We start from the raw sequence: 12,500 nt of genomic DNA on the forward strand, positions 1-12,500 counted from the left end.
AGATATAATTGGAGATATATTATTTTGGAGTTATAATTTGAGATATAATATATTGGAGATATATTTTTGGCCAATTGATATTTGCCTATGGTGGTGAGAGCTATGTTTAGTTCAATTATTTTGCAGCCATCTTTGTTGCAAATGGAGACACAATTTTGAGGAGATATATGGGGCAATATTTGTGAGTGGGTCAGCTGGATGCTTTGAATGCACATTTTTTGGAGATAGGATTTCATTTTTTTTATATTCCTTTTTGGATATATATTTTTTGGAGCCTTGTTTCATTCCACATGGAGTATTGGGGAAATAGAGGTAAATATTTTTTATTTGCCGAAATAGAGGTGACTATTCTTTATTCCTGGAGTGGTGGTTTTTTTTATTAACATGTGGCTATGGGGGTTGGTTATTAACAAATGGAGGAAATATTTTTATCACCGGAGTGGTGTTATTATTAATATGGTGGAATAGATATATATGGAGGTGGAATTAATCTTAGGCGGGTGACCTTTTTTTTGTGGTCATGGGAGTTTTGTTTTTTTGAGCAAAGAGAAGATTTCTGTAGTCCTTTCTTTTTGGTTTCGTGACTATTTGGAGGTGAGTGGCATTACTGCATTGTGGTCCTATGGAGATGTGTGCATTTTTTATGCTCACAAGTGTATTATTTTTGGAGGCATATAACTGGGCAGTGTCACGTGAGAGAATACACCTTTAAGACAAATTTTTGAACACATTAGTCATATCCTGGACTTAATTTTGTGAAATGTGCTTACTTCGTGTCAGTTAGACCTTTTTCTATAGAATCATGAGTTTCCAAACTTGTGTGTCTGACTAGACATTTTTTATGCTGCAATCGAGCATACGTGTCCGCAGGTGGATTTTTCTGCTGACAAGCGCTGTGCTTACTCCTTTCCTCTGATGGTGATTGCTCAGAGTTTTTGCAATATCTGGAAATGTTGACAATAGCATTTCACGAAAGCGCATGTGTGAGAGTTTGCTTTATGGCCGTGTTGGTCGATAAAAGTTGCGATGTCGAGAAATTCCGTAACTTTACATGGGGCATTTCTTGGGGAAAAATGTGGGGCTATGTATGTTATGCATATATTATGCGTTTTGTGATGGGGGAAATTTACTTGTGATTATCTTTTTTTTTTTTTTTTTTTTGCTTCCTTTTCCTACGAGAGATGTAATTGGGGGATTGAGCTTAAATAGCATTTCTTTTTGGACGGGAGATGTAATTTATCGGGAGATGTGATTTGTCGGGGGTTGTTATTTATATAGATGGGAGTTTGACATTAAGTCTCATTGTAATTAATTATATGAGCAGTAAAGGGGTTTTTGCTGTTAAAACATTTGAGTTTTTTACTGATTTTGTGAGTTGCTGTAATATCAGAGCTTGAGAGAACATTTTTTGGGTCTGGGCTTGTTACGTAATTTTTTTTTCGTTGGGTTCACTGTCTTTTTTTTTTTCTTTTTTTTTTTACTTATGAGAACATTCGAGTATGAAATGTGAGTGCAGAAGTCCGTGGAGTTGCTGTGAGTTTTTGGATTGTGTGTGCTGATGTGTGAGTTTGGAGAATTGAGTTGGAGAACTTGATGTTTTTTTTTTCTTTGAGAGTTATGATAATGACTTATGATTTAGTGGTCATATTAAGTGGAGTTAATTGGGAGACATTCAGTTAGTATTTCTGACTTTTTGAGATCATTGTTTGATAGAAGTAGTATGTCTGGGGTTAATTTTCTTGGATTGACCGATGACTTGACTGATATACTAACACACCATAAAAGTCGTTCCCAACGCTAGCAAGACGTCCACTAGCCGTGCAGAGAGTGTTGCTGTCGTTTTGTCCATGGTGATTACGAAAGTTCTACAGAGTTCAACAGCGCTTTTGGGGATCTGCAGAAGCCGTTAGAAGTCTTCTACGATGAGGGAGGCATTCCGTCTTCCTACAGCCTACTACAGTTTGAGCAGCTAGTTGCAGACAAGCAAAGAGGGATATTCAAGAATCCAAGATGAGAGAAAATTCTAGTGTTATTTGGAGATGAAGCGTAATAGACTTTACTTTGTGCTGCCAGAGACGTGCAGTTATTATTTATATTTTATTTTAAGCCGGCCAATGTTTTATATTATATAAGCTATTTTGTTTGACCATTTTGCTAGGCGGGAGCTAGCATTTGTGCAAGGCTGAGCTATATAACTCCTAGGGTTATAATTAATGATATATTGCCAATATGTTCATTGTGACCTTTTTTGGAATGTGGAGAACAGAGCCGAAGCAACGACCCGAGAAAAGCTGATAAACGATTTCTGCGGTGGCGTGATATGAAACTGCATAGTTAGACGAGTCAATGTTCGTCAGTTCATGGGCTATTTTCAAAGTGCCTTTGGGAAACTGGTTGTAGCCAGTAATATGAGGTGTTAATGAAGTGTGCGTTCATATGTGTGTGTGCTCCTCTTCTATTCTTAATGTATCCCTAGCCAAGTCTATGGATGACTTGGATAGAGACGTCTTTGGGAGAAAGGCAAGATGCCAGGGGAGCTCTGCGAAAGTTTCTTTATATTTAGTGAGTGCAATATTCCGGCTGCATGGGTGAGTCTTGAACTATTTTAGCCAAAGGGGTGGCTTGTTGTCTGTTTGACATTTATAAGAATATCTAATCTTTAATTTTTTGTCTTTAAACATGTGTGTACTTATGAGGTGTTTCTCGTGTCTTTGAAACAGACGATTCTGGCAATTACCTATGGGTTCTGGCAAGGGGGGACCGGGGACCTAGAGGGTCCCAGATGAGAGAATAGACAATTGGTGTGACTAATTACTTTTTAGACATTTTAATGTTGAGGGTAACTGAGTTAAGTTAGTCTGTGAGACTTGATTGATTCACTATCTTTCCGTTGTTAAATAAATGGTTATTTTTATATAACTTCGTCTCTCATTTTGATTACCTGACAGAATGGAGAGAGAGAGAGAGAGAGAGAGAGAGAGAGAGGTATCGCTTGGAGAGAGAGAGAGAGAAAGAAAAGTCGCGAGCCGTTGGTTGCTTGGAGAGAGAGAGATATTGTGTGTCAGTTTGCCTGACGCTCGAGTTACACGTTTACCAAATAAATAACGAGATTAATATCCCGTTAACAGATGTGGTGGCTTAGCGGTGGTTTTTGAGTGTTACATATATATATATATATATATATATATATATATATATATATATATATATATATATATATATATATATATATATAAATACACCTTACATATATACATATATTACATATAACATCCTGCATTTGCATAAAACACATATCAAACTCGACTCCGGCTCCCTAAACTCCTAAACTTCTGAAGGTCAAAAGGGAGGAGGAGTTCCCGTTCAAAACCCGGCCGCCCCAAAATTCGTACAATGAAGAAGTTTAATGTTTAGTTTAAACAGACAGGATCAGGGTCTGAATACGGCATCCAGGGAAAGAGGTCTCTAGGTTTGTATTCTTTGTTTTATTCATATTTGAGTAGTAAGTTACACAGCTGCTACGGTTCGAAGTGATCAGGATTTCGAGCAATTTCGACTTTTAGCGATGGATGAATTAAAGTTCAAAGTTCGCTCAAAGTTATAGGTAGCTATCATATAATGTTGAAAGAAGAGTTTCATAATATTTTATTTGCGCATCATGAATATTTTCTATCTACTGACTCTTCATTATATTACGACCCTTTTGTGATATTTTTCACTGTATGTTACAACAACAGCAAATGATTCATCTTCTCAACTATTCACACTTATTCACTACAACATAGTGTAATTCGTTTTAGAAAAATGGAAGTGCAGATCACTGGATGAAAAGAGAGCTTCTAAATTAATTTTGTAAGACAACGATATCATCAACTTCATTATTATTATTATTATTATTATTATTATTATTATTATTATTATTATTATTATTATTATTATTATTATTATTCGAGCTTGATGACGCGCGCTATGCTGCGCTGGAACCCGGCGTTGTCGTCACATCTCCGTCATGTCTCCCCCTATCCTCCCGATCCCCTACTTACCCCGTCCCCGCCCTGGCCGGATAAACAGGTTTGCAGGAGGGGGGGTGGATGTGTCATGTCTCCCCAAACCCTCCCAATCCCCGACTTACCACGTTCCCACCCGGGCCGGATAAACAGGTTTGCAGGAGGAGGATGGATGTGTCATGTCTCCCCATACCCTCCCGATCTCCTACCTACCCCGTTCCCAACCAGGGCGAACAAACAAGAAGGATCCACGCGGATTTTATAGTTATAGGTTATTACCAATATTTATATAAGAAAAAATTTATAATCATATGGGTCACAAAATAGGTGAAAATGTCCACACTGGTGTTTATGTAAATACAGCATATATTTAAATTTATATATATAACGAGATTATACTTCACCATTATTATTATTATTATTATTTTTTTTTTATTTTTTTTTTTTTTTTTCTCTATCACAGTCCTCCAATTCGACTGGGTGGTATTTATAGTGTGGGGTTCCGGGTTGCATCCTGCCTCCTTAGGAGTCCATCACTTTTCTTACTATGTGTGCCGTTTCTAGGATCACACTCTTCTGCATTAGTCCTGGAGCTACTTCAGCCTCTAGTTTTTCTAGATTCCTTTTCAGGGATCTTGGGATCGTGCCTAGTGCTCCTATGATTATGGGTACGATTTCCACTGGCATATCCCATATCCTTCTTATTTCTATTTTCAGATCTTGATACTTATCCATTTTTTCCCTCTCTTTCTCTTCAACTCTGGTGTCCCATGGTATTGCGACATCAATGAGTGATACTTTCTTCTTGACTTTGTCAATCAACGTCACGTCTGGTCTGTTTGCACGTATCACCCTATCCGTTCTGATACCATAGTCCCAGAGGATCTTTGCCTGATCGTTTTCTATCACTCCTTCAGGTTGGTGCTCGTACCACTTATTACTGCAAAGTAGCTGATGTTTCTTGCACAGGCTCCAGTGGAGGGCTTTTGCCACTGAATCATGCCTCTTTTTGTACTGTTCTGTGCAAGTGCCGGGCATTCACTTGCTATGTGGTTTATGGTTTCATTTTTCGTATTGCACTTCCTACATATGGGAGAGATGTTATTTCCGTCTATCGTTCTTTGAACATATCTGGTTCTTAGGCCTGATCTTGTGCCGCTGTTTATCATTCCTTCAGTTTCCTTCTTTAGCTTTCCCCTCTGTAGCCATTGCCAATTGTCATCGCTGGCTAGTTCTTTAGTCTGTCTCATGTATTGTCCGTGCATTGGTTTGTTGTGCCAGTCCTCTGTTCTGTCTGTCTTTCTCCTGTCTCTGTATATTTCTGGGTCTTCGTCTACTTTTATTAGTCCTTCTTCCCATGCACTCTTGAGCCACTCGTCTTCACTGGTTTTCAGATATTGCCCCAGTGCTCTGTTTTCGATATTGACACAGTCCTCTATACTTAGTAGTCCTCTTCCTCCTTCCTTTCGTGTTATGTATAGTCTGTCCGTATTTGCTCTTGGGTGTAGTGCTTTGTGTATTGTCATATGTTTCCTGGTTTTCTGATCTATGCTGCGGAGTTCTGCCTTCGTCCATTCCACTATTCCTGCGCTGTATCTGATTACTGGCACTGCCCATGTGTTTATGGCTTTTATCATATTTCCGGCGTTGAGTTTTGACTTGAGTATCGCCTTGAGTCTCTGCATATATTCTTTCCTGATCGTGTCCTTCATCTCTTGGTGTTTTATATCCCCTCCTTCCATTATTCCCAGGTATTTGTATCCTGTCTCATCTATGTGTTTGATGTTGCTCCCATCTGGTAGCTTTATCCCTTCAGTTCTCGTTACTTTGCCTTTTTGTATGTTGACTAAGGCGCATTTTTCTATTCCAAACTCCATCCTGATGTCCCCAGATACAATCCTTACAGTCTGGATTAGGGTATTTATTTCCTTGATGCTCTTACCATACAGCTTGATGTCGTCCATGAACATCAGATGGTTGATTCTGTTGCCTCTTTTCTTGAGTTGGTACCCGGCATCCATCTTCTGTAGTACTTTTGTCATGGGAATCATGGCTACTACGAAGAGTAGTGGGGACAGTGAGTCGCCCTGGAAGATTCCTCTCCTGATATTAACCTCTGCTAGTCTTATTCCAGAGCTTGTAAGTATTGTATTCCAGTTGCGCATTCTATTTTTGAGGAAGCTGATGGTGTTTTCCTCTGCCCCATATATTTTAAGGCATTCTATTAGCCATGTGTGTGTATCATGTCGAAGGCTTTCTTATAGTCTATCCATGCCATGCTTAGGTTGGTTTTCCTTCTCCTACTGTTCTTCATTACCATTTTGTCTATCAGGAGCTGGTCTTTTGTGCCCCTACACTTCCTTCTGCAGCCTTTCTGTTGGTGGGGGATGGTGTTTGTCTCCTCTAGGTAGTTGTATAGCCTTTCACTGATGATACCTGTTAGTAACTTCCACATTATTGGTAGGCAGGTGATAGGCCTGTAGTTACTGGCTATATTTCCCTTACTCTTGTCTTTTTGTACTAAGGATGTTCTTCCTGTGGTCATCCATTTGGGTGAATAATTATTATTATTATTATTATTATTATTATTATTATTATTATTATTATTATTATTATTATTATTATTATTATTATTATTATTATTATTATTATTATTACTTCTTTCCATATTTTAGGCAGATTCATACGATACCTTCCCAAAATGGTCAATAATTTACCTGAACTAAATACAAAAAATTGAAAATAAAATAACCATAACATTATAAAATACATACGAATAAAAAACAGAAATGCTGCACATATAAATGAAAATCATTTGATATAATCCATACAGATTCATTCGACCAAAACTTTTGAACACTGATTTTGAATCTTGGCCAGAAATGACCGAGTTTCTCATCCGCATTCTGCAAATGCCATCGTAAAAACTGTAGTAACGTTCGACTCGCGAAATATATTTGTATATATACCCTTTTAAATATTTAATTTGTCATACTTTTCCGCTGTGAACGCAAATTGAATGTTGTGTTTTAGCCAGTGTGTATTCAGAAGGGATAAAGTCTGAATGATGGTCGACGCAAATAAATACCATTACTGTTCTACATTACTGGGTGAGTGTATATATATATATATATATATATATATATATATATATATATATATATATATATATATATATATATACAAATACACACACATATATATATATATATATATATTAATACACACATATATATTATATATATACAAATACATATATATATATATATATATATATATATATATATAAATACATATATAATATATATATATATATATATAAAGGTTTTTTTGCCACGAAGGAAAAAATGAAAAAAGCGAGATAGCCATGTACTTTCGGTCCTATTCGGACCCTTTACTGAGGCAAACTGATGTGGAGGTAATGAAAGTTTAACAGCCAAGATTACTTTAAATCTTTAATTACCTTTGCTTACTATGTGATAGTCTGTGGTATAGATAATTGAACTAAAGAGTAATTAGGATTCCCATCATATCATAATTAACAATGCCTTAATATTTAAGACCTAAAATAATCAATCGACAGGTATATGACAATTTTGCTGTCGTTTGAACATTTCCTGTCGAATTAAATTCACTATCATTTCTACAGGATTATTTTTCGATAACAAAAAAAAAAAAAAAAAAAAAAACTAATTCTCTAATAGTGCTTTAGTCTAAAACCTAGCCCACTTTTCACTACTATAATCTTTCCGCGTGATGTCTACAAAACCCGTCATAAATTCCCGGGAGTTTGGCGAGTTTGATGGTTAATAAACTTAGAAATCAGGTCATAAATCATCGCCTTTTCCGCAAGTTCTGCTTTGGCTTCCACCAAACCGCTCCCAACCCCAACCCCCCTCCACCCCCCCCACCCGCCCCCAGCCGACCTCGTTTCCAAAATGAGAAGGTCAGAAAAACGGGGGGAAAATGAAGGACCATCTCCGCTGACTGTCACTATAGTAGATTCACATCAACCGTGCATTTGACGTCTAGGCCAGTCCCTTACGACGCTCCAGATTGGCTGTTGATGAGCCAATCACAGGGCTGTAAGCTCTCAGTCTCTCGAGAGTGTTCACATCGACAGGATGTATGTTCCACCTCTCCTGAGGGATACTTATGAAAGACGTATTCATCAGGAGAAGTGGAACATACATCCTGCCTATGTGAACTCGCTCGAGAGACTGAGAGTTTCCAGCCCTATGATTGGCTTATCAACAGCCAATCAGGAGCGTCGTAAGGGACTGGCCTAGACTTCAAATGCACGGTTGATGTGAGTATTTTGTTTCCTTGTGAACTACATCTGGGATTATAAGTGATTTCCCCTGAGAGTCTTAAGATGTTTCGTGGACTGGAAATGACCTCAAATATCCATTTCATTTTTAACAAATACATTTGAGAATGTAAAATGAGTTGCCTTCAGAATCTCTTTATGTTGAACAGTAGTAGGTTGACTTTCATTCCTGGTTCCCCTGTACGTCATATTTTTTAAGTAAAGCAACTATGAATATAAGTTATTTGTTTTCAGAGTCTCTCCACATTTACAGTGAATCGACATTCACGACGAACCTTTATTTTACTACGTGACGTGATATATATATATATATATATATATATATATATATATATATATATATATATATATATCTATATTATATATATATATATATACATATATATATATATATATATATATATATATATATATATGATATAGACTTGAACAGCTGGCTAGCATTGTTTGCATAAACCCTATATGTTATATATATATATATATATATATATATATATATATATATATATATATATATATATATATTTATGATATAGACTTGAACAGCTGGCTAGCATTGTTTGCATAACCCTATATATATATATATATATATATATATATATATATATATATATATATATATATATATATATATATACATATATACATATACATATACATATATATATAAATAAATATAGTATATATATATATATATATATATATATATATATATAAGAACAAAAGTGCCTGCAATGAATAACTATCAAATGCAGAGACGTGTTCAGAGATAAAAAAAAACAATGAACAGATATTTACTAAGAAAATATTACTAAGCCAATAGTGCTTAAGGAAAACAACCGCCCGAGACTTCTTACATCAACCAAAAGTTACAAAAACAAAGGGAAACAGAACAAAGGGATGAAACAACTGAGAAATGTCACATGAACTGAATGCTATAAAAAAAATAAATAAATAGATAAAAAAGAGAACAGGAAGGAAAGGCAACATAAACCAAATATTGCACGGAACGGAGTGAAGATCATTCTTTATAAACCACAACAGTTTTACATAGAACGGAATGATGGAAAATGGTACAAAAACCAAAAGTTGCAGAGAATTGCAATAAGTGAATTCTTAATGAACCAAACACTGCTGAGAACTGAAGACGGAACATTAAATAAACCAATATTAAATAAACCAAATGTTGGGAGGGACTCAAAAGAGAGGAATGTCACACAAACCAAATATTGCCGAGAACCAAAAAGTGACAAATGTAACATAAAACAAATGGTAAACCGGAATGAAGAGAGAGATATATCTAACATAAACCAAACGGAGAACTCTGAAAAGAGGGAAATGTCACGTAAACCAAGTGTTATATAAACCAAAATGCTGGAGAGAACTGAAAAGAGAGATATCTAACATAAACCAAACGTTGGAGAACTCTTAAAAGGGGAAAATGTCACGCAAACCAAATGTTACATAAATCAAAATGCTGGAGAGAGCTGAAAAAGAGAGAAATGTAACATAAACCAACTATTGCAGACAACTGAAAAGAGGGGGGAGGTGGGGAATATTGATAAACCAAACATTGCCGCGATCTGAAAAAAAAGAAAAAAAAAGAGAGAATGTTACGTTACATAACGTAAACCAAACGTCACTGGGAGAGCTGAAAGGAGAGCAAAAACGTCACATAAACCAAACGTCGCAGCACCAAAGCAGAAGCAGTAGCAGTAGCAGCAGCAAAAGCAGTAACAGTAGCAGAAGTACCAGCAGCAAAAAACAGAAGCAGTAGCAGTAGCAGCAGCAAAACCAGTAGCAGTAGCAGCAAAAGCAGTAGCAGAAGCAGTAGCAGTAGTGGCAGCAGCAGCAGCAAAAGTAGAAACAGTAGCAGCAGCAAAACCAGTAGCAGTAGCAGTAGCAGTAGCAGTAGCAGTAGCAGTAGCAGCAGCAAAAGCAGAAGCAGCAGCAAAAGCAGAAACAGTAGCAGCAGCAAAAACCAGTAGCAGTAGCAGTAGCAGCAGCAGCACCAAAAGCAAAAGCAGTAACAGTAGCAGCAGCAAAAACCAGTAGCAGTGGCAGCAGCAAAAGCAGAAGCAGTAGCAGAAGCAAAAACCAGTAGCAGTAGCAGTAGCAGTAGCAGCAGCAGCAGCAGGAGCGTATACAGAACAAAGGGAAACGTTAACCTAAACCCAAGGGCTGCCCTTCTCAATTTGTTAGTGACATAATAAAAGGCCAAAGAAGAGGGGAAAATCTTTTCTAGTTTTGGCTTTCAAACGCGGCGAGAATTTTTCATCGCAGAAAATGGAACGTCCAGGGTTTTACCTTTCATGTATGTCTCGCGCAGCAAAACAAAAACAATAAACTCTAGCAATATATGAAGCGTTTTACTCAAATATCATCACTCTCTCTCTCTCTCTCTCGTCTCTCTCTCTCTCCTCTCTCCTCCTCTCTCCTCTCTCTCTCTCTCTCTCTCTCTCTCTCCACATACCCATTGCTTTTAGTCCCGTCTGAAATTCCTCGTATCTCTCTACGGGTTTTTTCATATGTGTCAGACTCCACAAAACTTCAGGACTAATATTTTTCGGATTTGAATTTTTGGTCGCGTTGCTGCTATTTTTTAGGGGGGGTGGGGTAGAGGCTAAGCTGGCGGTCGAGGATGGCGAAAGGGAGGGGGGGGGTGTCCCGTTTGCAAGCAGCGATGGAAAGGAATGTCCATGATTTGTATACAGTCCTCCATTGCAGGAATGGTATGGATGACATTACCGGTGTGTGTACATAAGGAGTAATTGGAATGACATATAATGGATAACTGGTCAAAAAGGATCGCGTAGTATATAATTACGCATCCATATTTTTCCTGTAGAAGGCCGATGAGAGGGGCGACCCATTAAAGGAAGAAACTTTGCAAAGTGTCAGGAAATACGGAAGCAGTAATAAAATCCCAAAGCTTGGCAGTACATCAGCAAACCTTGCATTCTGAAGCAAACAGGTTCCTTCAAAATGAATGTGAGAAGGGGTGACATGATGGGTGTTACGAGACAGTCTGACAGGAGGAGAGAGAGACGCTTTAATAGTGACCAAAACAGTACTTATAAAAAAATAACAAAAAAAATTAAAACTACAACGAAGAGGCTCTAAAAATGATGCGTATTGTATATCACGTTCTAATGGTCATGATGCTCGCCTCGCCAGCAACAGCCAACGTTCGAATTCTCAACAAGCCTCACTCTGACAAATAGCATTAAGTATTTGCTGACCAAATCTATTTGGTAATCAAACGATAATTGTGGGTTGCATAGAAAGAAATATCATAGGACTAGAAACCCCTTATTAGCCTAGTAACTAAAGAGCCACCCCTTCTCAGGATAAGATGGTGTATGCTGAAGAATTAGCATTATTATACTACTATATAGGTGTGTTTGTTTGTTTGTATGGTGTTTTTACGTTGCATGGAACCAGTGGTTATTCAGCAACGGGACCAACGGCTTTACGTGACTTCCGAACCACGTCGAGAGTGAACTTCTATCACCAGAAATACTCATCTCTCATACCTCAATGGAATGGCCGAGAATCGAACTATATATATATATATATATATATATATATATATATATATATATATATATATATATATAGAGAGAGAGAGAGAGAGAGAGAGAGGAGAGAGAGAGAGAGAGAGAGAGGTGTGTTTGTGTGTCTGTCTGTGTACGAGCGTGCGTGCATGCGCATTAGCGCATTTCTTAAGAACAAATCTTGTACACCACAGAAAAAGCTCTTTCAAGGTAAAAGTGACAAGGCAACCTATGTCTGAGTGACAGGGATGGAACAACACACATAAACTCTAGACTACAATACCATCATATCTCAAACCTGTTCAGATTTTAATGTTCATATTAAACGGCATGCAATGTCCAATGCATTATAATTCTCATTGTATCTCAAAACTTGTTCAGATTTTAATGTTCGTGTTCAATGCAATGCAATGTCCAATGCATTATAATACTCATTCTATTTCAAACCTGTTCAGACTTTAATGTTCGTGTTCAATGCAATGCAATGTCTAGTGCATTATATACTCATTGTATCTCAAAACTTGTTCAGATTGTAATGTTCGTGTTAAATGCCATGCAATGTCCAATGCACTATAATACTACGTATCATTATTCATTCCCTTTTTC

The 12,500-nt window shown here is 37.2% G+C and overlaps 1 protein-coding gene across 1 annotated transcript in view; it reads left to right on the forward strand.

The window, feature by feature from the left end:
- Window positions 1–12,500, forward strand: part of LOC135206021 (limbic system-associated membrane protein-like) — a 263,012-nt gene that overhangs the window by 219,336 nt on the left and 31,176 nt on the right.

This window comes from Macrobrachium nipponense, chromosome 29, assembly GCF_015104395.2.
Source record: "Macrobrachium nipponense isolate FS-2020 chromosome 29, ASM1510439v2, whole genome shotgun sequence".
Taxonomy (NCBI): domain Eukaryota; kingdom Metazoa; phylum Arthropoda; class Malacostraca; order Decapoda; family Palaemonidae; genus Macrobrachium; species Macrobrachium nipponense.